The sequence below is a fragment of the Euprymna scolopes genome, chromosome 31, assembly GCF_053919585.1.
Source record: "Euprymna scolopes isolate OS-2025 chromosome 31, ASM5391958v1, whole genome shotgun sequence".
Classification (NCBI taxonomy): domain Eukaryota; kingdom Metazoa; phylum Mollusca; class Cephalopoda; order Sepiida; family Sepiolidae; genus Euprymna; species Euprymna scolopes.
Window position 1 is genome coordinate 2,833,459 of NC_136512.1, and position 27,549 is coordinate 2,861,007.

Sequence of the window (27,549 nt, forward strand, 5' to 3'; positions counted from 1 at the left end):
TATATGTACGCATTGTTTGTTTGTTTGTTTATGTGTGAATATAAATAAAAGGTCCAAACTATTATCTTGTCGTCGTAGATTTAATTTTTGTTTTGTTTTGTTGTTGTTGACGACTTTAAAACACTAACTATTTAAGCACACACAGATATACCTCTGCTCTTTAAATATATCGTTTTCAAAAAATAGATAACTGAAAAAAGGATGACTTCGTCGATTGCAAAAATCCACAGAGAACTGATTGGTTGCACAAAAGAGGGAAAAACAGTTGAGAGGTATCACATATGACACTTTTTAAGAAAATATATTTATTTTTTCAGTTTAAAAAAATGATTTGATAACAAGATTAGTCAAGTTATATTTTAATTACAAATATACAAGTGTGGGCATTGTTTATGTTATAGGCAACAAACCGAAATGTTCGAGAAAATGTTACCAAAGGCAAGATGTTACTTTTTACCTTTTAGTAACATTTACTTTTTATAGATTTTTATGGACCACCTTTTTTCGGTTTGTTGTCTGCAGTTAAAAAGCAAAACTCCTAATATATATATATATATATATATATATATATATGCACATAACAAAACATTGCAACCACGTGATAGGTTGGTTAATGTCGCAGATGGTCCGTAACAAGTTTAACTTTAATGGCCAACTCAAAAATAAAACACATTAAATATTTACTAAATAATTATATTAAACATTACTCAAGATCTAGTCTGGCAATAGAGAGAAAAAAGATATTGAAAGTGAAATTTGGTTGATTTGTGAGGAGGGGGGGGTGTAAAGTCGAATTTAACTATAAATCAATTTAGGTATTTAATGTCTTATTGACACGTGGTTACCGAAAGAAATTAAAGACCGAATTAAAATTTAAAAAGAAAAAAGATTTAATGCATGGATGTAAACAATCACCATGAAAAAAAAAAAGTAACGTGCATATACGTTAATATATTAAATTAGAAATAGAAATGTCTCGCTGACAAAAATAAAAGAAAATATAAAAATTACTTATTAATTTTTTTTTTTTTTTAAGGCAAGCTTTACAATTTTTTTTTTTTTTTTTTTTTTTTAGTAAATGCTAAAGGCAGCTTCTTACTTTTCGAAGGTAGAGGTACGTTCTGAAATTGCAGTGGTAGTATTAATATTTTTAGGTTTTGTTTCTCTTTATGACCGCAATGGAAAGGGGATCGTTGCCCCCTAAGGCCGCTAGATAGCCTTGTGACCCATTCAGGCCGGTAATAATTCGGGTCTTTTTAGTAAAGCACACCGCAAAGTAGATGTTTAGGACTTGGATGGCTAAGTGGTGACGTCAATAACTACCTTTCACCAGTAAATGCCTCTCCACTCTTGCGCATGTGTTATATTTTTCTACAGTCTACACCGCGAGAAAAAAATTCTTTACTTTTTTTTTTTTTTTCACCCTAATAATTAATTGGTATTTATTAAAAAAATATAAAATAAATTTAATTAACTGTTACAATATTTTTTTCTAAATCACAGTCCAAATTTATATATAGCAGCATTTTTATATGTATCTTCCTCTCCCTTTCACTATTAAACGTTAATACACGCATGGAATTCTACAGTATTTGGGCCACGTGGGTGACTCTTATCGAGGATTCGCAACACGAAATCGACTTTTAATGCTGGGTTTAATTCTAATTAATAAAAACTACGTACATCTGTACAAATGTTAGTCATATCAGTTATTAAAGTAAAAGCAATTATTCCAGACGCAGCCGTACCTGGCATGAAAGCGATCAAATAAAATGTGTCTGATGTAATTATTTCCACTGAACAGATTTATTTACCATGTCAAAATATAGTGTTGTTTCAGTTTTTAGGGGTTAGAACGTGTGCCGTTGCGGCGTTGCACCATAAGTTCAGGTGAACCCGTGACCTAATCGTTAAAGAAAACGTCTACAAGGTTCAATCCTTACTAGAGGCGATAAACCTAAGATTTTATTTAGTGGTTACCCCCCCCCATATATATATATATATATATATATATTATATACACTTGTACAGTTTAACATCCCAAGCAAATTTAGAAAGCCATTCTTAATATGGGAAGCGGGGCTTGAATTCTTCCTTGGTGCGGACGGAACTCTCTTTGAATGAAAACAATTTGCTTAAGGATATTAAACCTGCACAGTGCAGATATGTGGGTGTGTTTGTTATCACCCCAGTCTCCAAACTAAGGATCGGGTTTTCGGTAGTTATTTAGAATACGAATCGTACTAATTTTCTTTTTTTATAGACAGCATTTTCAAGTTAAATCCAATTTTTACGTTATCTTTCGTTTATTAAATTGTTAGATGAAATTACAGAATAGTTTACACACTACCCGTTAAGAAGGGGTTTCTAAATAAGGCTATTTCATTTCTGGACTGTTAAATTTTTACCCACAAAATTGAGTTTTATTTGAATTATTCGGACTATTTTCATTCGCATTGGTTGTCCTCAGCGGTTGGGTCGATGTGGAACTCGTCATTCTTCAATTGTGTTCTTTGGCACTTTGGAACCTTGGAGTCGCATTTCGGACCGAACCATTTATATCATTCGCGGGGGTGGATTGGGTAATTTTATAAAATTACTCAAAGGCTCTAATTGGGTGATTTGGGGCTTACGTTCACCATAAAACATGGCCGTAACCGGGGAAGCCACGAAGAAACCACCTGTCTTAAAATACACATAAGAAAAAAAAAAAAAAAAAAAAAGATTTGAAGTCTAGATTGGTGACGGGAGTGATTCTATAAAAATATTGTAGATTGTTGTCATCTTGCGTCAGACATGACTGGGTAGATTATTATTATCTATTGTCACTTGTAAGAATTGAACCTTAAACCGATAGATGACTAAGGATTGTTCCGAGTTATTTACCGGTAAATCAGAAGAATAGGCGACCCAACCCACAGCAAACTGTCATATAAATATTGGTATTATACTTAATTATATTTAGCATAAACTGATAACATTATTTCACTGTTTTTAATTTGTTTTTAATATTGAAAGATATATTGGTATTTTTACGACCTGCCCCAGCGTAGTATAAACATCTCCAACCACTTCATGTTAAGAACGGCTTTCGAAATAACCCCCCCCATTTTAAGAACGGCTTTCGAGGTTGGGGGGTTTATTCCGAAAGCCGTTCTTAACATGGGGAGGTTGGGGTGTTTATAATATGCTGGGGCACGCCGTAAAAGTTTACCGATATATTACTTTATGAAATATTTATTTTTTATTTAACTAGAATTTTTACATGGACAATGTTTCCTGCAGACTTCGAGTCGCCTGTTCTTCTGATTTACCTTACTTACCTCCCCACAAGGGCAAAGCGAGATACAAAGTTAGTTTTTAATGTGGGAGAAAATCCGGAAGGCACTTTATATTGGAACAAAAATAAAAATTACCTCAGTCTAGAAATATTTCTCATTAACAAGATTAAGTGGAACATCAGTGCAGACTGCAGAACAGATACTACGCATTGCAATATTTTTAGGTTCTCCTACTTTCTCTTTTCCTCGCTCACATGCCCTATTCTGAATTCGTAGTAGTGGACTTACTTTTTGTACCAAAACGCCAAAACGGTCATTGCACAATCGTGCACTTTTGCCACCACACCATTTTCCACTAGTATTTTCAGGTTAGATTCAATCTTCACGATATTTTTTATTTATTTGTTATTAAATTGTTAGGTGGAAGCACGGAATAGTTACAAAACCCCTTCCCCCTCCCCATGTTAAGAATGGCTTTCAAAATAATGCTATTATTTCAGCACGGTGGCAAAAGCGCACAAGTATTAAAATAATTAAATTAAAAAATAATTTTTCTTATTTCTAATTATTGAATCAAGTAAAAATGCCATTTTTTTATTTACTAAATTTGAAAAGCTTTTTTATGGTATTTTTTAAAATTAATTCAGTTTTTGTATTATGTAATCCGCTAGATTAACTTTTTAAATTCAATAATCAATTAAAAGGTGAAATCTTTTTTACTTGATTAAATAATTTGAAATAAGAAAATTATTTTTGTTTTAATTTAATTTTTTTTTTATTGTACTATAATTTATATTAGTTTGAAATATGTCAAACATAAAAAAAAAAAAAAAAAAATATTGTTAATGACCTTTTTGGAAGAAAGAGTACTCCACTGATATTGGCCCAATGGCCCGCTGCTACGAATTCGGAATAGGGGTGTGAGCGAGAAAACGCGAGAGTAATTTAGGGAGTCGTCTGCTACAGGAGAATATATCTTGATACACTTCGAAATATTCTCATAGCCCAAAAGAAAGATGTGAACGATTTTAACCGTTATGCCATAAGTGCACGCACGATGCACGACTGCACGGCAAAAAATGAGAACAAATTACCCCCATGGATTAAATGAACGGTTAAGTTCGAAATTTCACCCATCTTCACAGGTTAGGTTCGATATATAGAAATTCCCAAAGTTTGAAAATATGCACCCGAAGAAGGTCGGAGGTGACATCAGCCGAAACGTGGCAACCTAGATACGACTCTAATAAATCCGGAATATCAACCCTGGCACATTTCCAAAGTAACGAAATAAACAAGGTGGCCCCCGGAAATGAAGGGCTGATGTCGATTTCAGTTGACTATGTTCGAAACGGGACGAACTAATAATAAAAAAAAAAATGTTATTTCTTCGTTTGAAAAACAAAACACAAAACCTGTTTTCGATTTAAGTTTGCCAAACAATAAAACTGAGATGTTTTTGTGGTGATATCAATGAAATGATGTAATTAGAGTGTTTATAAAAAAGGCAATAAAAATGAAAATAGCAGGTACTTGTACTACGTCATAAGAACAGTAAAATGTACCAAGTCTTTTCTTTCTTTTTTTTTTTTTTTTTTTTTTTTCATGGTTCAAGCTCTTACCAGTGAGGCTTTTTTTTTTACTCTTAATTTTTTACGCTGAAATCATCTACTGTGGTTTTAAAAAGGCACAGAAAAATGTGAGTGTCATCGTCTTGACCACCATAGTCAGCATCATCACAATCATTAACATAAAATAGAAAGAAAACAAAAATAGAAAATGAACGCACTTCCATAGAAGAGCTGATTATTATTATTTTTTTTACCCAGTTTCATAGTCCAAATAGGTTTTATTTGTTTAAAAGTAACTGCATTTTCCCAGTGTTGTCAGGACAGCAGGTTACTTTTTTTTGGGGGGGGGGTATTACTGTACACATAGATTCGAAAAAGTTGTCAAAAAACAAATATATAACAAATAAATGTTATCAAAAACAAGATAAGTTACTTTTCTACCTTACTGGATAATTTTCTAGTGTTTTTATTTAATGTAACATGTTTATTCAGCTTGAAAAGCATGCAGTGTTTACTGATGTATTGGAAAATTTAAAATGGCACCCGACTACTCTCTCTTTGACAGGGTAAGTCTGGGAAAAGGAGTTAAAAATTTAAAAAAACTAGACAAACTACTGCTAGAAACTCGCTCAGAATATGTTACCGTAACATAGGCTGACATATATTCGGTGGGGTTTTAACAGTGTTTTGCATATTTTTATTTTTAACTCCTTTTCTCAAACTTACCGTGTTCAACAGGGAGTCCGGCGCCATTTTAAACTTTCCTATATATCGGTAAACACTGTATGTTTTACGAGTTGAATAAACATGTTACATTAAATAAAAACACTAAAAACGTATCCAGATAACATTTATTTGTTATATATTTGTTTTTTGACAACTTTTTCAAATCCGTGTACAGTAATACAACCCCCATTTTTTTTTTAATCGCCTCACTCTTAAATAGGATGATGTTCTTGGAGAGGGGGATAATATCTAACCCAATTCTAACATTAAAAAAACACCTAATTATAGACGTAAGTTTTTCTATAAGAATTGAAAAAAAAGAGGGGGTTGTATTACTATACACGTAGATTCGAAAAAGTTGTCGAAAAACAAATATATAACAAATAAATGTTATCAAAAGCAAGATAAGTTACTTTTCTACCTAACTGGATAATTTTTTAGTGTTTTTATTTAATGTAACATGTTTATTCAGCTCAAAAAACAGTGGTTACCGATGTATTGGAAAATTAAAAATGGCGCCGGACTCTCTGTTGAACACGGTAAGTTTGGGAAAATGAGTTAAACTAAAAAAACTATACAAAATACTGTTAAAAACCCATCGAATATGTCAGCCTATGTCATGGTAACATATTGAGCGAGTTTCTAACAGTATTTTGTATAGTTTTTTATTTTTAACTCACTTTCTCAAACTTACTGTGCTCAACAGAGTCCGGCACTATTTTTAATTTTCCAATATATCGGTAACCATGGTATGTTTTTCGAGCTGAATAAACACGTTACATTAAATAAAAATACTAAAAAAATTATATCCAGTCTGGTAGAAAAGTAACTTATCTTGCCTTTGGTAACATTTATTTGTTATATATTTGTTTTTTCGACAATTTTTTTGAATCCATGTGGATAGTAATACAAACCCCCAAAAAGTTATTGCTGTAAATCCTATCACCGTGATGTCTTTTTTACAAGTATTTTAATGAAATGAATTCTGACGCACTTGTAGCATTTGTGCCACTTCAATGTAGATACTCTCAACAAATAGCAAAATCCCACCCCTTCACTGTTGAGGTACCTAGATGCTAGAAAGGCCTTCTACTCTAATAGTTTCTTGCCTCAAACTGATAATCTTTAGAATGCTCTCCCGGTTTCCTGCTTCCTTAACTGTACTGACATCCAGAAGTTCAAGTGTAATGTGAACATGTGAACAGACATCTCGCTGCTCAACTCCCTACATAGTGGGCCTATAGATATTGTCCCAAATAGTAGCCCTTTTTATGTCCAAGTGGCACTGTGCCTTGTTTGGGGTAAAAAAAAAAAGTGGGGAGGTGTTTTACAATAAACGGGGTATGAAAACCTATTCAAAAAAACAAACATGACAAATGTTATCAAAGGCAAGATTCCTATGTAGGTGGATAAGATACTAGTATTTTTACTTAAACATTTATTCGGTTCGAAAAACAAATAGTCTAGCGTTATGTCAGAGCAAGAAAAAATAGCCGCGATTTGACTGTTGCATCTTTAAAGTGTCGATAATGGGTTAAAACTTAAAAATAAAACAAAATACTGTTAGAAATGCACCTAATAAATGTTACGACAACATAGTGGATTAGTTTCTAGGGAAAAAATCTAAAAGATTTCTGGTCCGCTGACAAAAGGAGGGCGGACCTGTAAATTCACCCTTGTCTGTTCATCTGTTCGCACATTTCTCATTAACTACGCCTTGGAATTTTTTGAAATTTTGCACAAACATTAAACATGATATGAGTAAAAAAGTAACAGAACAGATTTTCCAAGAAAACTAGGGATGCCTTTCGGGTTAAAATTGACGCTTTTGATGCCTTGGATTTTTATAAAACTTTCTCAAAAGTTGTAACTAACTGATTTCTGTATAATTTTGTTTGTCTATACTTTGCGATAACTCTTGGGTGTGCCCCAGGGGCTCTTTTAGGGCTAATAAAAACTTTCCATTTTTGGGACTATTTTTACTATATTTGTCCAAAATTTTCTGTGTATGTCTATTTAGCAGTTTTGCATGGTGCTGAACTCAAATTTAAATATTTTGAGGCCTGGGGACTTTTGGGGCTAAATGGGGAGGGGGGCAAATGATGGACTTAGTCATTTCTTTTTTTGCATGGTGCAGAACTCAAATTTACATATGTTAAGGCCTAAAACGGCACCGTTTGTTCATTTTTTACCAGGATTTGACGTCCCCTGGGGACTGTTGGGACTAAATGGGGGGGGGGGCAATGCTGAACTTAGTCATTTTTTCATGCTTCGTTCACTGTGCACTCACAGGGGACCACACATGCTTCACTTGTTTTTTTTTAAATTCGTTTTAGCTTTCATTTATTTCGTTTAAAAAATTCGCTAAATCATAGTAAATAAATACAATAAATAAATTCAATGTTTATTAGTTACATTAATGCGAGAAACACACACACAGTCTGATACTTTTAATTGCTGACAATAGAAATCGGTTTCTGGTAGTTTTTGCTTTTAGAGTGGGGCTAGGTAAATATAGATTCTAATTTTGAACATTCCGTTCAGCACAATGTCTTTTTTTCTCTGCTTTCAGACTAGGATCAAAATGTAGTATCGATCCTGTCTCTAGTTAATGAAGATATCCTTCTCAACCGAGGTAATTTAAATTTTTGTCTCAATTCAGTGCTGTTTTAATTGATTTTTAAGTGTTTTTTTCTAATGTATTTTATTAAGCCATGGTCATAAAACCGTCAGCAATAGACAGAAGCTACTAAGCTAATTAGGGAATGCATAAAACTTAGGAACATCATGACAGTTAACCAATACAGAACTCCGTAAATGTAACAGTGATACATGTTCATTCACACAATTCTGAGGCAGCATGTTCAGGACTGCAGAACACAATGCGAAAGGAGATCGATAGTACATCTCGCAACAAACACTAGTGTGATTATTGTCTTATGGTGACGTCACTTCCGGTAACGAGTACCGGGGCTTGGGAGTCAGAGATTAGCACGTGGCCAAGGGGTCGTGTGCAACCGCCCTACAGTTGAGGAATGGTATTGCTCAGCCCGCTTTGCCTGTAATATATGTGAATACATGTCTGTTTCTAAAAGTCCTGTGTTCCTTTGTTTTATTACTATTTAGCCCTATAAAAATTATGCAGATGGTCTAATGTGAATGTGTATCGTCGCAGGTTTGGTCTGCTCAGCTCAAGCACAGGGCAGTATTTAACCATTGCGGTGGGGCAAAAACTATGAAATAATTTGTAAACAACGGATGCACGTGTTAGATTCCAGCAAGTAGACAGCAAATCTAACCCAAGCAGAACATATACTCCAGAGGAAACAGGCTTGCAGTACATATTTGATGGCATGATGCAGTAGACGCTCAAGAGAATCATAAAACACCCTGTTAACTCCGACAAACACTATGGACCCATATTCCAAGTGGAGACGAATCATTGTAAAGCCTAGTCAGCAAATGTCATTCATGAAGAATTTGGTAGCTCAGGATACGCGACACATAAAGCTCCGTATTAACCCTGTTGGTTACATAAGACAAGTGGTTGTCAGACCTGAGAGTGCTAGATATTATTTACTCCCAGATAGTTGTGACATTTTGAGAATGGCACAAATGTTTCTTGAAACCAAATCCCATGGATATGGACAGAAGAGGCATCTAGAGGATAATAGTGCAACTGTTTTGTGAATGGTATACCCCAGTCCCTCGCTCCCTCAGATGCAAAAGCAAGCAGTGATTCCAGTAATATATATATATATATATATATATATATATATATAGTCATCCACATACAATACTGTTTCGCTGTTTCATAGCTCATCAGTGTGGTTAGACAGGCAACTACCTCAAGCCAGGATTGAAACCCGACCACCTGTATGACAGTCAAGGCTCCTAACCATTACGCTATTCGGCGGCTGCTGTGAGTCGTGAATTAATGTTTTGACATCGTCCGAAATACCTAAGCTTGATTTGGTTACACAAAGAGCGTCACTTTATACGCTAATGGTAATTCATGTATCACTTCTCAATATGCTCAACTCAAGATGAGGAGCATTATAGTCATCCACATACAGTACTCAGTGCAGCTAAACCGGTAACTACCTCAAGTCAGGATTGAAACCCGACCGCCTGTACGACAGTCAAGGAAGGGTTTGGATGTGACGCAAATTGGTATGTCATTGGCATAAGGGCTTGGGAACACAGTCAAGTCGTCAGTTAAAATGAGATGTTGCCCTGTCCATTAATGGCAGCAGGTCGTTAATGAAAAGCAAAAAATGATGTTGCCGCAATAACACTTCCCTGCGGCACCTCGGCCGAGACAGGAAACTCATTTGACAAGCAGTGACCAAAGTTCCTTGCAATCGATCGGACAGTTGCAGATCCAAGATAAGAGCCTGCCTCTAGCGCCAAACGATGGTAGTTTCTGCTGCAGGGCCGAGTGAGGAACAGTTCTCGAAATGCGTTGGTCAGATCCAAAAATGTTGAAATTGTGCACTTTTTAGCTTCACGTTCTTAGGCAAAGTGCTGATAAAGACAGACAGAAAACGAATGTTCCGCGGCAGTGTGATTTTAGGAAATTGAATTAAGACGAATTCTCCTTTTTGGGGGCTGGATTTTCACCACAAAGTTACACTATCTAACCTTGTCCTCAGAGAGAGTCAAGGAACTTGGGGGGGGGGCGTGGAGGTGGTCTTTCATTCGAAATGAGAATTAACCTACATTTATTGCAACCCCCCCCCCCCAACAATCCACAAAATCCTGAACAATCTAAAGAATAACTTAAAGAAATCTTTTCTATTTTTTTTTTTTTTTACATATCTAAAACACTGCTAGGCAGAAATGGCACAAATGAATAGAAAAAATGGCACAAAGCAAGAACAATTTGGTAATATAAAATCAGGATTTTTCAAGAGACGCATGCTACGCTCTGTCTCATTTTTAATACAGTTTAAGATTTAATTCACTTGAAATTCTAAAAAATATTTTTTCTCAGGGTGTTCACACGTAATCACCTAAAAATAGTAGAATCTTATTGTCTGTGTAGTGCTATGGTGTTGGTTAGAATCCTCATCTACTTTTAAATGTATAATTTCTATTTAATTCAACAAACTTAATGTTTGCCCTAAACTTGTGAGGGTTTCGTCTATATCTACCTCGTGCCATTTTTTGTCCTATTCATCATTTTTGCCATTTTTACTGTGCCATTTTAATGTGCCATTTTTACCTAAATTCACCTAAGACATAGTCAAAGTTAAAAATATTAAATAATCTTGCAAAGGAAAACATTGTCGACAATAGTTAGAAAAAAATCGTGTTTCTCCCAAAAGTTAATTTTATTTTAAAACCAGCAAGGAGACCCGATGTTGCCCGGGAATGAATTCAGATCAACAAATGTTCTACACTTGCAATACTTTTATTGTCATCCAAATCAGTGAAATCGCCCATTTTTTTTTCATTGAATCAATTGATTGCCTGTTTTAGTCGGGAACCCACCATGGTGCACTAGGAGGAAATTACATATGCCTTCTCACAACGATTTAGTACACAATACATTGTGGTCTACATTGCACTGAAGAGAACGTACTAATTTTATGACATTATTTTTATGTACGATAGCTTCGATTAAAGTTTAAAATACAAAAATCAAATATTATGGCTCAATTGTGTTCTAAACAGAAACATTCATTTTAAATGCACCCCCCCCGTCTTATCAATAAACCTACTGGTGATTTTATATGTAGATCCTTTCTGCTTGTGCAGTGATAAAACTTTTCAAATGCACTTGTGATGGTAGGCTGTATAAAAGTGCTTACTTAAATCAAAATTTTTTTTTTTTATTATCAATTTTTAATACTTACCGGAAGTATCCCGATATAGAACCTATCTAAGAACACTTCCACACACATAAAGTAGATTTGTGTGAAATTTCATAAAAATCGACCCAGCCGTTTTGGAGTTCATAGGGAACTCATTTGCGCACACACACACAGTGCCTTTTATATATAAGTAAGAGATTAGAAATGAAAGTATTTAGTTACTTTTTAAGACAGTATCTTGCACGGGGGGGGGGGCAGTTTAAAGGTGGGGAGTGGAATGCAACTCTTTAAAAAAGGCGCCACTCTATATGGTTGCAAAATTTTCATTGACATGGAGCTCCGTCGGTATTCCATAAGTTTGGAAGAAAGGGTCCACTTCAGGCAACAAGCATCTCCCTAAACGTAGGAGATAATGCTTGGGAAAATGGCGTCTTGGAACAAAACAACCATATCCCACTGTAATATAAGGTACACACTCCTTTAATGATGGAGAGTAGAATTAAGTGGAATGCACCCTCTCACGCGCGTGCGCGTGCGCACACACACACACACACACACACACACACACACACACACACACACACCTCCAAGAAAAAAACTCGGCCACTCTGGATGGTTTAAAATTTCTAATCAAACGTTCTGTCAGTGAGGAGGATACCTCAGGCGACAAACTAAACTTATACTCCCCCCCCCCAAAAAAAAGAGGAGACCATGCTTGGGAGGATGACCATGTGGAACACTGGAACTGAACTGAACCATACTCAACCGTAGTATGAGCCAGACTATCCATGTGCTATATATATATATATATATATAGAGAGAGAGAGATATCTGAGGACTGGTTTCTTCTGTGGAAAGCAACCATTTATTAAGTCGCCTGACGAGAACTTCTGGTATTAACCGACCATTTGTCCGAAACATTAGCATGTTCAGTTTGGTGACCATGTAAATTTGCTTATATTAATATTGCTCTTCTTTTATTGAGCACTCTTAACAACCTCGTTAAATTCATTAGTTATTAATCTTGAATACCATAAGCCTGGTGTACGTGTGTGCATATATATATATATATATATATATATATATATATATATATATATACACACATGCACAGAAATATGTGGTAGGAGTTTTAACAATGAACGGATGAAAATTGAAGATGACGCCTTTTGGCTAAGTGTATTATAGGAAAAAAAATTGATTTGAGAATTTTAAGTACGACGACCCCCCCCCCTTGGTGTAAATGTGGTATTATGGTGATTGAATATTTTAGGAATAGATTAGACAATGTAGTGATAGGGATGACCATAGGCCCACCTTCTCCACACTTTTGAATGACCTTGTACCCAATTTATTTTCAATTATTGTAGAATTTTTTTAGAATAAATAAATTGGGTTCTTATTCAAATTGGCATTTATGACGACAGTTAAGAGTAAATAAATTACAGAAAACTGTGTATGATGTACTTGTTTCAGAACGTAATTTGATCAAGTAGTTTTGTTTTTTTATACAAGAAAATCACATTTTACAAATAAGCGAATCAGTGTTTTCGTCGGTCATGATGAAGTCCGATGAAATAAATAAGGGGAGACAACTCAAAGGTAAAAAAAAATCAGCCTTATGTTCGATACAGTTTAGTAGTAAAATCGCTAAAAATCGTAAATTTTCATTTTCTTGGTTTTTAAAAAAACTACTTGATTGATTTGATTTACCTAATTTTTAGAATGTGACATCTTCGTTCCGTAACGAGTACGTACTTTAATGTATTTTTTTTTTTTACTTTTACTTTTAATTGCCGCCATAAATGCAATTCTGAATAAGCACTATAGATTTTTCAAAGTGCCTGTTCTGATACTACACATCTTTTCTAGTGTACTCTGTCAGTGGGGAAGAAATCCTTCTAGATTGAGACAATGTAATTTTTTCCCAATCTAAAGTACCCGTTTGTTGGACCTCCCTCCCTATTAAAAACCGATTTTGTGGCTAACACTGCCCTCGTGGAGAGGCAAGTAAATGGAGACACTGAAGGCGAATGATGGGGCAATCGTTTAAAAGTTTCCCACTTTTTGTGCAACCCCTTCTTCCGTTTTTTTTTTTTTTTTTTTTTTTTCGGTTGTATTGCGCGGTTATACCGGCAAGAAAAACTAGGTCATAGAGGTCACACGTTTTCTATAACCTCCAAATAAAAATAAACGTGCGAATTTTCAATCAAACTTGATATTAAATATTTGCCACGAAGAAAAATAAAATTTCAAACATTCTCCACGAACTGAAAATAAGAGTTCCCATTTTTTACGCGTTTTAACTCAACAGTCGGTTATTCAACAATGAATACTTCCTCTTCCTTTGTTTTTCAAATTATTTTTCTCACCACAATTCCAAAAATTCCTATATTAATAAGTTGCGTAATTATTCACGTGTGTGTGCTGTTCTCGTCTATGCGTAACTTTAATAAAAACGCTAATTTATTTTTTGATATTGTAAGTTGCCTCATCCCCTCCCCTCAAATAGAGGCTATTACATGTGAAGACACGCTAAAAAACTTGACGATAAATAAAATAATAATAATTAGAATTTAGAGTGGAAGATCAGTTTCCTATGCAAATTTAACGTAAAATGATCGATCCATTTCCGGGCCATTCTACCTTTTTAGGAGAATTAATCTAAATATTTTACCACTTATAACCGCTTAAAAAAGTAGAGCCCCCCCCCCCAAACAATAATGCCTAAAATTTATTTCCCATAATAAAATAAGTTGTTAACGGCCCTAAAACGCTAGAAATGTGAAGATAATTTTACCATGGATTTATGTGAAACCGAGTGATCCCCCAATCTAAATTCTAAAGAAAATATTAAAACTTTTTTCAGCTAAAGCTTTTCGAGGCGTTCAGTCACGTAATAGCTTGAAAAGTAGAATCTCGCGTTGGGAGGAGGGAATAACTGAGAGTGTTAATCTATAATAATAATAATAATAATAATAATGATAATAATGATAATAATCGAATATTATGAATAATTTTCCCGACCCTCTCGTAACGCTGGTTAAATACCCACATAAGCGATAAAACTTACCTCCTCCTTCGTAATAACAATTTTCAAGAAAATCACTTTTTTCCTTTCAATTCAGTGAAAAATTTTAAAGACTGGCGGGGAACTTATATATATATATATATATATATATATATATATATATATATATATATATATATATATATATATATATATATATATATATACTAGCAAGAATACCTGACATTTCCCGGGGTTGAATTATGATCAAGGAATGTTTCACATTGCCATATTTATTTTTTGTCGTGAAATCACCCATTTTTCAATCAAATCGATTGATTGCCTGCTCTAGTCGAGGACTCACCGGAGTGCATCCACATGCCTCCCTTATAGACTTAACCCACAATACATTGCACTGTAGCGAGCTTACTATTGATTTTATAAAAAAATTTTATATAATGACTTGAATTAAAGTTTAAAATGCAAAAGTCAAGTATCATGGTTCAATTGAGCTCTAAACAAAAACATTCATTTCGGACGCGCCCCTGTCATATCAAAGAATCTACTAATGATTTTATGGTTGACGTTACTGCTTGTGCGGTGATAATGGCTTGAATTAAAGTTTAAAAAGCAAAAAAGAATCGCTCCTGAACTGTCAGCTGGGCTTCAGCCTCTGTCCCATCAACGAAATGTTGCATCCCTCTGCCTTACAAGTATTTTAATGGCAGATGCTCCGAACTACAAGCCCTTGTACCCCCTCGACGTAAATACCCTCGATAAACCTGACAAGCAACAAAATCCCACCCCTACACAGTAAAGATCCCCAGATGTCAGAAAGCCTTCTGCGCTAATAGTTTCTTTCCCGGAACTACTAGACTTAGGAATTCCCTTCCAGATTCCTTTTTCCCAGACTGTACCGACGCGCAGAAATTCAAGTGTAATGTGAATAGACGTCTTGCTGCTCAACTCCCTAAATAGTGTCTCTGCAGTTATGTCCCAGATAGTAGCCCCCTACATCAAAGTTGCACTATACCTTGTTTGGGGTGAAAATGCAATAATAATAATAATAATAGTAATAATAATAATAATAATAATAAGTATAGTATCATGGTGCAATTGTGCTTTAAACAGAAACATTCATTTCAAATGCGCCCCTGTCATATCAAAGAACCCACCGTTGATTTTATATGTTGGGCCTTTTGGCTTGTGGTGTAATAAAACTTTTCAAAAGCACTTGTGATGCTAGGCTATATCAAAATCCCCCATTCCTTCTTTCATCGGATTTTTTCGATTATCGATACTTATTGAAGACATTTCGATACAAAACCTATCTAAGAACACTGCCAGGCACATAAAGTACCTTAGTGTGAAATTTCATAAAAAATCAACTTAGCCGTTTTCGAGTCCATAGGGAACGTACACACACACACACACACACACACACACACACACACACACATATATATATATATATATATATATATATATATATATATATATATACGCGCTATTTTCGCATTTAATTATTTTCGATTTTGAATTGCGTCCGAAATTTTGCAGGCTAACTTACTTTTCTTTGAATTATAATAAAAATCATTTCAAACCCAACATTATTTTTAGAATATAAAATAATTTGTGTAGAGAAGTCTGGCGTAGAATTCACTGTTAAAGATTCTATTAAACTGTTAAAATGATTCTTTTTTTTTTTTTATTTTTTTTTTTTTTACTATATAGTTTTGCATTTTCTCTTCCCCCCCCCCAATCTTTATTTATCATCCTTTCCCTTTTCTCTCTCTTTCTATTTCTTCTTCTCATTTTCTTTCTAGCTCCCTCCTTTCCTATTTCTTCCCTTTCTCTCCCCTTTTTATTTATTTCCCCCTCTTTTTAGTTCTATCTTCCCCCCTCTTTCTATTTCTCTCTCCCCTCTTTCTATTTCTCTCTCCCCTCTATTTGTCTCTCTCTCTCCCCCTCTATTTGTCTCTCTCCTCCTCTACCTATTTGTCTCTCTCCTCCTCTACCTATTTGTCTCTCTCCTCCTCTACCTATTTGTCTCTCTCCTCCTCTACCTATTTGTCTCTCTCTCCTCCCTCTACCTATTTGTCTCTCTCTCCTCTCTCTACCTATTTGTCTCTCTCTCCTCTCTCTACCTATTTGTCTCTCTCTCCTCCCTCTACCTATTTGTCTCTCTCTCCTCCCTCTACCTATTTGTCTCTCTCTCCTCCCTCTACCTATTTGTCTCTCTCCCCCCCTCTACCTATTTGTCTCTCTCTCCCCCTTTATCTATTTGTCTCTCTCTCCCCCTTTATCTATTTGTCTCTCTCTCCCCCTTTATCTATTTGTCTCTCTCTCCCCCTTTATCTATTTGTCTCTCTCTCCCCCTTTATCTATTTGTCTCTCTCCCCCCTCTATCTATTGTCTCTCTCCCCCTCTATCTATTTGTCTCTCTCCCCCCTCTATCTATTTGTCTCTCTCCCCCCTCTATCTATTTGTCTCTCTCCCCCCTCTATCTATTTGTCTCTCTCCCCCCTCTATCTATTTGTTTCTCTCCCCCCTCTATCTATTTGTCTCTCTCCCCCCCTCTATCTATTTGTCTCTCTCCCCCCCTCTATCTATTTGTCTCTCTCCCCCTCTATCTATTTGTCTCTCTCCCCCCTCTATCTATTTGTCTCTCTCCCCCCCTCTATCTATTTGTCTCTCTCCCCCCTTCTATCTATTTGTCTCTCCCCCCCTCTATCTATTTGTCTCTCCACCCCTCTATCTATTTGTCTCTCTCCCCCCCTCTATCTATTTGTCTCTCTCCCCCCCTCTATCTATTTGTCTCTCTCCCCCCCTCTATCTATTTGTCTCTCTCCCCCCCTCTATCTATTTGTCTCTCTCCCCCCCTCTATCTATTTATCTCTCTCCCCCCTCTGTCTCTCTCTCTCCCCCCTCTGTCTCTCTCTCCCCCCTCTGTCTCTCTCTCCCCCCTCTGTCTCTCTCTCTCCCCCCTCTGTCTCTCTCTCTCCCCCCTCTGTCTCTCTCTCTCCCCCCTCTGTCTCTCTCTCTCCCCCCTCTGTCTCTCTCTCTCCCCCCTCTGTCTCTCCCCCCCTGTCTATTTGTCCCTCTTTCTCCCCCCCTCTGTCTATTTGTCTCTCTCTCTCTCCCCCTCTATCTATTTGTCTCTCTCTCTCTCCCCCTCTATCTATTCGGCTCTCTCTCTCCCCCTCTATCTATTTGTCTCTCTCTCTCTCCCCCTCTATCTATTTGTCTCTCTCTCTCTCCCCCTCTATCTATTTGTCTCTCTCTCTCTCCCCCTCTATCTATTTGTCTCTCTCTCTCTCCCCCTCTATCTATTTGTCTCTCTCTCTCCCCCTCTATCTATTTGTCTCTCTCTCTCCCCCTCTATCTATTTGTCTCTCTCTCTCTCCCCCTCTATCTATTTGTCTCTCTCTCTCTCCCCCTCTATCTATTTGTCTCTCTCTCTCCCCCTCTATCTATTTGTCTCTCTCTCTCTCCCCCTCTATCTATTTGTCTCTCTCTCCCCCTCTATCTATTTGTCTCTCTCTCTCCCCCTCTATCTATTTGTCTCTCTCTCCCCCTCTATCTATTTGTCTCTCTCTCTCCCCCTCTATCTATTTGTCTCTCTCTCTCCCCCTCTATCTATTTGTCTCTCTCTCTCCCCCTCTATCTATTTGTCTCTCTCTCTCCCCCTCTATCTATTTGTCTCTCTCCCTCTCCCCCTCTATCTATTTGTCTCTCTCCCTCTCCCCCTCTATCTATTTGTCTCTCTCCCTCTCCCCCTCTATCTATTTGTCTCTCTCCCTCCCCCTCTATCTATTTGTCTCTCTCTCTCCCCCTCTATCTATTTGTCTCTCTCACTCCCCCTCTATCTATTTGTCTCTCTCTCTCCCCCTCTATCTATTTGTCTCTCTCTCTCTCTCCCCCTCTATCTATTTGTCTCTCTCTCTCTCTCCCTCTATCTATTTGTCTCTCTCCCTCTCCCCCTCTATCTATTTGTCTCTCTCCCTCTCCCCCTCTATCTATTTGTCTCTCTCTCTCCCCCTCTATATATTTGTCTTTCTCTCTCCCCCTCTATCTATTTGTCTCTCTCTCTCCCCCCTCTATCTATTTGTCTCTCTCTCTCCCCCTCTATCTATTTGTCTCTCTCTCTCCCCCTCTATCTATTTGTCTCTCTCTCTCCCCCTCTATCTATTTGTCTCTCTCTCTCCACCTCTATCTATTTGTCTCTCTCTCTCCCCCTCTATTTGTCTCTCTCTCTCTCTCCACCTCTATCTATTTGTCTCTCTCTCTCCACCTCTATCTATTTGTCTCTCTATCTCCACCTCTATCTATTTGTCTCTCTCTCCCCCTCTATTTGTCTCTCTCTCTCTCCCCCTCTATCTATTTGTCTCTCTCTCCCCCTCTATTTGTCTCTCTCTCCACCTCTATCTATTTGTCTCTCTCTCTCTCTCTCTCCCCTCTATCTATTTGTCTCTCTCTCCACCTCTATCTATTTGTCTCTCTCTCTCCCCCTCTATTTGTCTCTCTCTCTCCACCTCTATCTATTTGTCTCTCTCTCCCCCTCTATCTATTTGTCTCTCTCTCTTCCCCTTTATCTATTTGTCTCTCTCTCTCCACCTCTATCTATTTGTCTCTCTCTCTCCACCTCTATCGATTTGTCTCTCTCTCCCCCTCTATTTGTCTCTCTCCCCTCTCTATCTATTTCTCTCTAACTCGTTGTATTTCTCTCTACCCCGCTCTATTTCTCCCCCCCTCTTTCTATTTCTCTCTCCCCCTTTTTCTCTTTCTTCCCCTTTTCTTTCTCCCCATTTTCTTTCTAATTCTTTTTCCCCTTTGCGATTTATTTCCCTTTCTTTCTATTTCGCCCCCTTCCTTCGTCTTTTATTAATGGGTTCTAATGATGGCATAGCAATAGTAGTAGTGGTGGTAGTTACTACTCCTACTATTGATAAAATGAAAGTTGAATAATAAAAAATGTCGTGTAGCAACTTGATTCTCTTGATTACTGTACTTTTTCTCCTCCTCTCCTGGGGTGATTTACTGCCCCCTAACCCCACCCACTTCAACAAGGTTAGACATGAAGTCATGAGGCAAATTCAAGGGGTCGGCCGCTTAGCAAGTCAAATCTTTTTTTCGGACGGGAACGCCAACGGAAGTATTTGCGTAGATCGGTAACATTTCAGGTGAAAACATTATTACGTACTTACTTGCCATGTCGAAATTAGTACTAATACCAAACATTACGAAAAATGACGCAGATGACAAAAAAAAAAAATCACAATTACGTTCTTTAAAAATGTGTTTAAAAATGGCGGATTCTTAATTTAAGTCAGATAAGTCAGATTGCCATACTGAATTGGTTGCATAACTCTTCCACGTTAAAACATACGATAAAACGTAATAATTCGATTAATTTTATTTTTCTACTGGATCAGTTTTCGTAATTTTTGGAATTTATACCAATTTCGACCTAACACGTACGTGCGTAATGTTTTTTACCTGAAATGCGTTGGCGTAAAAGATCATCGATCTACAATCATCGGGACAGATACCTAACTACACTTTGAGGTTTTTATCCTGACGATAAGCGCTGAGGAACACTTTATCGTCTTAGTTTTTACCCCACCTCCACCAGATTACTCTTTCTTTTTTACTCTCCCACGATTATGTCACCCCCCTTCCCATCCTCCCTAATTACCGATGCCTGATTAAAAAATAACAAAAAAAAACTTTCTCCTGCTACTCATAATCTCCCCTCACTCTTTTCGTTCGGGACACGAGAAAGGAGTCCGATCGACCGACCCAAACCGATCAACAATGGCAGCTTTATCGTCCTCCCAGCTACTTGAGCACGTCGGGCCAGCTCGCCGGCATTGCAACAACGCCATCATCGTCGTCATCATCATCATCATCAACCTCGTATCAATACCGTTCTACTCCATTTCTCTCTCTCTCTCTCTCTCTCTCTCTCTCTCTCTCTTGCATACTCCCCCCCCTCTCTAGCACGCTCTATCCTTTCTTTTCGAAAAAAAGAATTTCCACTTGATCCTTCGAGGTCATCCTATTAATTAAAAATAACACACACACACAACACGTGCGTTCGTGGTTTCTGTGGTACTGGTACACACACACGCGCATACAGACTGGCGAGAGATGATGTAGAGGGTGACAAAGATGAAGGGGAGGAAGTGATTCAGATATGAATAAGAGATGATGGAGAGAGGGGAGGGGGGGTAGATCAAACGAAAAAACACAGATGTCCCAATCTGATTCAAAACAATTAAAATTTTATCCTAACATTTTTTTCTTTTCTTTTTTTCCTTTTCTTTTTATCGGACATTTCTCCCGTGTGTGTGTGTGTGTGTGTGTGTGTTTTTTTTTTGTTTTTTTTTTACATTCATGAGCACTAACTACACTGACTTTTAAACGTTTAAATGAAGCCTTATTTATTTATAATTATTATAATTATTATTATAATTTAAATTTATTATTTTATCATTTATTTTTTTACTATAATAATTATTATTTTATCTATTTTATTTTTTATTAATTTCTTTATTTATTCATTTGGTCTTTTTTACGACCTGCCCCAGCGTAGTATAAACACCCCAACCTTCCCATGTTAAGAACGGCTTTCGGGCGACAAGATCAAAGTGTAGTATCTGTTCCGGCAGATACTGCACTTAAGATAATTTGTACCAGTCAATGGAGGGGAAACCCTCTATACTGGGACAATTATTATTTTTTGGTAACCAGAGTGACCCCTTTTAGGGGAGCTGGTTTTTACCTCACATTAAAAACGGCCTTGTGCCTAATTTGCTCAGTGGGGGAGCAAATAAATACCATCTGTTCCGACAGATGCTGCAAAGCTATGACTAGCAAAGACCATATGTGGGGGTAACTCCACATATCTGACCTTGGTCACTGAAGGGGCAACCCTTCATACCAACAGTTTCTAATCCAGCTCCCACTTCCCTCCTCTCGGGAGCTGGATCCCCCCTTCCCCCTATCTCCACATTAAAAAACGGCCTCCTGCCTAATTTGCTCAGTGGGGAAGCAAATAAATAAACACCTTCCAACCTAATGTTAAGAACGGCTTTCGAGGGGTGCTTATTCCGAAAGCTGTTCTTAACATGGGGAGGTTGAGGGTGTTTATAATACGCTGGGGCACGTCGTAAAAATTTACCATTTATTTTATTCATTATTTTATTTATTTATTTATTTATGGTACTTCTTTACGATAGCGCGTCGTCGTCCTCAAAGTTGCCAGACCATAAAAATATTTGAAGCCGACAAATAATTTGAATGTAATAACGTTACACTTTCCGACGACAGGCCAAACAAACCACATGCACGCATTGTTTTGCTTATGGCGACGATAGAAAAATATTGCGTACTTACGTGTTATGCCGAAATTAGTATAAATTCCAAAAATTACGAAAAATGGTTCAGTAGAAAAATAATTATAATTAAAAACTGAATTTACAACAGACATAAGAAAATAATAAATTTATTTCAATAACATGTTTTTTGCAGAATTAATTTATTGGAATACAATTTAAATAGAATTTTATGATTGTTCGATTTAAAAAAAAAAATTAAATTGAAAGAAATAGAACTTATCTTTGATTTTAAGTCTTCTTTACAATAATAGCGTACGCACACATTCTTTATTTTTTTTAACAATTTAAATGTTCAATTTGGCCTTTTTTGTTTGTGAAAATTTGGCTACAATTATTAATTTGGCCTTCGGGACAAGATCAAAGTGTAGTATCTGTTCTTCAGATGCTGCATTGCTGCACTTCTATTTCTTGTTCTCTTTCGGTGGAGGAGAAATCCTTCACGACTGAGACAATTTTTATTTTTGTACCTTTTCTCCACGTTAAAAAACGACCCTGGTGTCTAACTCTGTCCCGTGGGGAGGCATAGTAAATAGGTACAATTATTAATTTGGCACTTTTTTTCTGAAACATTTGGCTTAAAATATTTTTATGGCAACTCTGAGGACGACGCGCACCCTATTTTGATTTGATTTTTTTTTATTTATTTTATTCATTTTTTTTTTGTCATTGGAGTAACTGCTCTATATACATGCTCTGCAGTTGAAAATTTATCGTCATTGAGCTTATAACAATTTGGCCGATATTATAGCTATAAGGTGAAATAGTGTTCAGTGTTTAAAATTTTTAAAAGCGGAAATTTAAACTGAAAATTATTTTGGGTAAATGTGTAGTTTAGCGGCGTAAATTATTTGACGGACAAAAAAATTATAAAATCTATTTATTTTTATATAAAACACATTATTAGACCCAAACGCTGAAATAAAACCAGAAAAAAAATTCATTTTTATTATTTTTTATCATTTTTTTTTTTTTTAGTAGACTAAATGTACAACGTTCGAAGCCGCCGTATTATTTAAAAAACTGGCCTTTCTAAAGTTTGACAGATTGGCCTTTTTAAGGCCAAATTTGGCCTTGTTTACGCTCTTTCATTACAAAAAATATGGCGGCCAAAAACATGGTTCATGAAAGAGCGCAAAAAGGCCAAAACTTAGAAAGGCCAAATTTTAACAGCAACATGGCGGCCTCGAATGTCGTACTTTTAGTCTAATAAAAATGATGAAAAAAAAGGTAAGTTTTCAGATTAGGTCCACCTCCACAATTTTCTTTTAAATGACGACTTTTAAAGATTTTCGACTATGCTGAATACGAAAATCGCATTGAAATTTTGCAGAAATAAGTACTTATCAAGATATAAAAAGTTGTATTATGCATTGTATTCTTTGGCGGCCATCTTTTTTACGCGCGTGCGCGCGCCATAAACAAATCTACTCATCTATGACTGACACTGCACGCGCGTAAAAAAGATGGCCGCCAAAGAATACAATGCATAATACAACTTTTTATATCTCGATAACTAATTTCTGCAAAATTTCAATGCGATTTTTGTATTCAGCATAGTCGAAAATCTCTAAAAGTCATCATTTAAAAGAAAATTGTGGAGGTGGACCTAATCTAAAAAAAATATGAATAGTTTTATTATATAAAACTATTGGTTTTATAATTTTTGTCTGTCAAATAATTTACGCCGCTAAACTACACATTTACTTTATTCTGATTAATAAATTATTAAAAACAAAACAAAAAACAAAAAAAAGCATGCCAATTAAAATTCGATTAACAATTCCAAAATAGCACGTGCAAAAGATAGTTTGAAAAATGGAGTTATAATTTTTTTTTTTTTTTTTTTAATGTAGCATAGTCTTTCGGAATAGAGGCACAATTAAAAAAAATCCTTTCTCTCTTTCAAATTCAGATTGTTACCAATTATCACGTTTAGAGTCCGATTATTAAAAAATAAATTTAAAAATGGTTGGTTAAAAATTAGAAAGCCTCCATTTTATTATGGCCGAATAAGGAGAAATAAGGGAATACTATTAATACTGATTAAGCAGGTGTATACAATCAGGTAGTAAAAATAATTTCTAAAAAAGTAATTACTAAAAAAATGAAAATAATTACTAAAAAAAATAAATATATTTTCTAAAAAATAATTACTAAAAAAATAAAATATTTTCTAAAAAAAAAAAAAAAAAAAACTAAAAGTAAATATTTTTTTAAAAGTAAAAAAGATATTTTCCGAAAAAATTTTCTAAAAAATATTTTCTAAAAATTATTAATATTTTCTGAAAAAAAAAATAAAAATATTTTTTAAAAAAGAAAAATATTTTTAAAAAAGAAAGATAGTAAAAAGATTTTCTAACAATAAAAAAGGTACAAAAGACTGTATTAAAAAGTTGGAAATTTTTTCTATGAAAAATAAAAGTGAATTTTTTTATTTTTTTTACTGTTATATCACCCAAAAAAAAGCACAGTCACTTTAATGTAAGGGACCTCTAATTAGGACCAACTTTACAGGGATACTAGGTAGGGAGTTGAGCAGCGAAATATCTGTTCACATAACACTTGAACTTCTGCATGTCATGGAAGCAGGGACCCGGGAGGAAATTCTAAAGTCTAGTAGTGTGAGGGAAGAAGCTATTTGAATAGGTTTTCCAGCATTTAGGGATCTCTACAGTGTAGGGGTGGGATTTTGCTGCTTGTTTGGTTAGCGAGTGTATTTACATTGAGAGAGTACAAGTGCTTTAAATTCATCAGAGCGCATTTCATTAAAATACTTTTCAAACGGGCAAAGATGCAACATTTTGGTGATAGGACCGAGGTTGGTTGCTAGTGTTCAACCTATTAGGTTGGCCATTCTTTATTGAACCCTGTCTAGTGACTAGAGACTAGTGGCAGATGCATCAGCCGAGATACATCAACACTACTCGATGCATGGTGACTTTGTAGAAATACAGGATACTCTCAGTCATGAGTAATCTTCTAGCACAGTAGAGAGCCCACCTCTTTGCAGCAACCTTGGCAATGACTTCAACGCTCTGTTGTGAAAAATATATATAAAAGTAAAAATTTATTTAAAAAAATAAGTATACATTTTTTTTTTTTTTTTTACATGGAAGTCACCACTTATCAAGACCTGATGGCCATTCGAGGATAAGAGTTAGGGAGTGTACACTAGTCAATGAGACAACAGGGTATTAATAGTTAGTGGTGGAAATGGGGTGGAAATGTATTATTTAGGGGTGTGTAACTTGTTTACATTGGACTTGAAGATGACCATATTGAAGTCAGCTGGAAAGCAAGCCGACGGAACAGTGTTCCACAGTTATAGGAAAGAAGCTTTGTTCGTAGAATTTGCATTTAGATTTATGCACGAATAGAGAGTTAGGGAAATTGTTGATTGTGGTTCTAGCAAGACAAGTGTTTTTTGTGAAAGTTTGACAAAGGAGAGATCATAGATTGAAACTCAGACAAGCACTTGCCATGAAAATGACAATACAGCAGAGACAGACCCGCAATGTTTCTTCTGTGGAAAAAAGGTTGCAGGGAAGACAAAAGGGCATCGCCTACTAGATTTCGAAGCTAATTTTGAACTTTGAGTTTTTTTAAACAAAATTTTCAGTTGTCAATTTTTTTTATTTAACTTTTCTTTCTTTTTTTTTTCTTCATAGGTTTGGACCATTTCTGTTGATTTCTGGTGGTGGGTTGAAAGTGTTCCTAAGTGTATTGAATTCTAATGGAAGCCTTGTGGTGCGGCTCTTGGCCTTGGTAGAGTATTGCCAAGAAAACACTGATGAATTGTTAAAGTTATTCTAGAGAAGCAAGAAAATCAAGCACACATATATATATATCTCATTCAAACACTACCGTGTTTGAATATATAGTTAAGTGTCAGTTTTATTCATTTAGAACTGCTTTAAAGCTTCACTGCTTGCTCATTTTTCAACTAAATTTCAAACAATTATTACAGTTTATAGATCACCTTCTCGGCTATTTTCAATTTTCGTTCAGTAAAACAAAAGTAATGATGAATTTACTGGTGTTCAAAATCATAAAAATATGTAAGGTGGTGAACGACATTTTTTTTTTTTTTTTGTGACTGGTTTCCATAACAACCACCTTGCTTCAGCGACTAGTGTTGCTACTAATTCACCACTCTCGCGAAAAGAGAAGTAACAAGTGAAACAGAGAGAATGAAAGCAGATGTGTGCCATACATTGGTTATTACATATGTGTATGCTATGTTTATGGAGACAAAAAAATAAGACTGAAATTAAATAAAGAACAAGTGAATTTACTGGAAGCCTGTAAAAATCATACATTACAATAGAAAAATGGGAGCTTAAATATGGCTAAGCTTAAAAATTAAAAAGAAAAGGACTACTTGTTAAAACTAGAAAAGAAAAAGACAAGATATTCTAGTAAAAAATATGATTTTATAACTTAAAGTATTGCAGCATTACAAATTGTTTTGGAAATTTAATTTAACATTATATAATCAATTCTGAATGCTGCATTATTTTAAGTTATAAATTTATTATATTTTTTACTAGAATATTTTGTCCTTTTCTTTTCCAGTTTTTACAACTAGTCCTTTACTTTTACATGTTTAAGCTTAACCATATTACTTTACATGCTCGCAGTTTTCTATTGTAATATATATATATATATATATATATATATATATATTTGTGTGTATAGGCATGTGCATGTATACAAATTCAAAATAAATGGAACATGAGTCAATGGAAGGGTCACCAAGTAGTAAGTGTTGCTTAAAAAACAGTTTCATAAATACAAAAATTGTGAAAAACAAAAAATTTTATACAAGAGATATTAGCGTTAGGATTATTAATCGGAATCGGAAAAATTGGAATTTTTCGAGAGTATTCAAATAGGAAAAATTAGTTCCTATTTTCAGATGCCAAAAACGATTCTCTTAATTGTCTTTCGTTTTTTTATTTTTTTTTTTTTATTTTGTTTAAAACAAAATCTTCCACTGTTGGTAGTAATGTTTAAATACTAAATATTTATTGATTTTTAACTGGTAAAACTAAAATCTATAGACTATCCCCACAAGTTTTTTTGCTTTTTTTTCACTTGAGAAAATATCTGCACACTTTGGCATGGATTTTTATGATAATCAGGAAAAAATAACAACTCTATAGTTAAATATTTAGTGATTTATAAAGAATCAGAATCGGTAATTGTATTGGAATCGGGGGGAAAAATATTGGAATTGTCCCATCACTAAAACATATACAAGTTACTTTCATGTTAAATGTTCATTTATGCAAACATAAGTTTGGTAGAGAAAGTCGAGGAAGTAGTGGCAAGGTGTAGAAATATGTCACTTCAACATGTTCATAGTTTGATCATGTTTTTATCATATAGCATTGCGTATGTGTGTGCATTGATCTACATTGTTCTTTTCAGTGTATATATAAATGTGAGTAGCGATTCGTTTCTGTTTGCGTCAAATAAGGTTTGTAAGTGAGTCATTGAGTCCTTTCTGTCTTCTTCTCCAACCAAAAGCTGGAGGAGTTGGGGTTTGGTTGAACAGACATTCTGGAGTCTTATTTTTCAATGCAGATGTGGTTGGTGAATTTTCGGGAATTAATATTTTGAGTTCACATGTTCATGCTAAAACTTTCTTTGCTTTGGGGAAAGAGGAGGAAAGTGAATTCCAGAAATGATTTGGCAGTCTCACTACAGCTTTAAATTTTGGCTGTAACTTATCGT

At 35.4% G+C, this 27,549-nt stretch overlaps 1 protein-coding gene and 1 long non-coding RNA gene across 3 annotated transcripts in view; one reads left to right on the top strand and one right to left on the bottom strand.

Annotated features, from left to right (window-relative positions):
* Positions 1 to 5,011, bottom strand: part of LOC145255594 (heterogeneous nuclear ribonucleoprotein L-like) — an 81,077-nt gene extending 76,066 nt beyond the window's left edge. Inside the window, exon 1 of one of the 2 annotated variants that reach the window (XM_080114078.1) lies at positions 4,904 to 5,011. The gene's annotated coding sequence lies outside the window, so the exon portion shown is untranslated. Of the gene's footprint in view, positions 1 to 1,099; positions 1,348 to 4,903 lie in introns of those variants that run through there. The other variant, XM_080114077.1, reaches the window with a different exon arrangement.
* Positions 23 to 26,178, top strand: LOC145255596 (uncharacterized). The gene is made up of 2 exons (XR_013863862.1): positions 23 to 272; positions 25,479 to 26,178. It is a non-coding gene; the product is annotated as an uncharacterized LOC145255596 (long non-coding RNA).
* Positions 26,179 to 27,549: the final 1,371 nt, after the last annotated feature.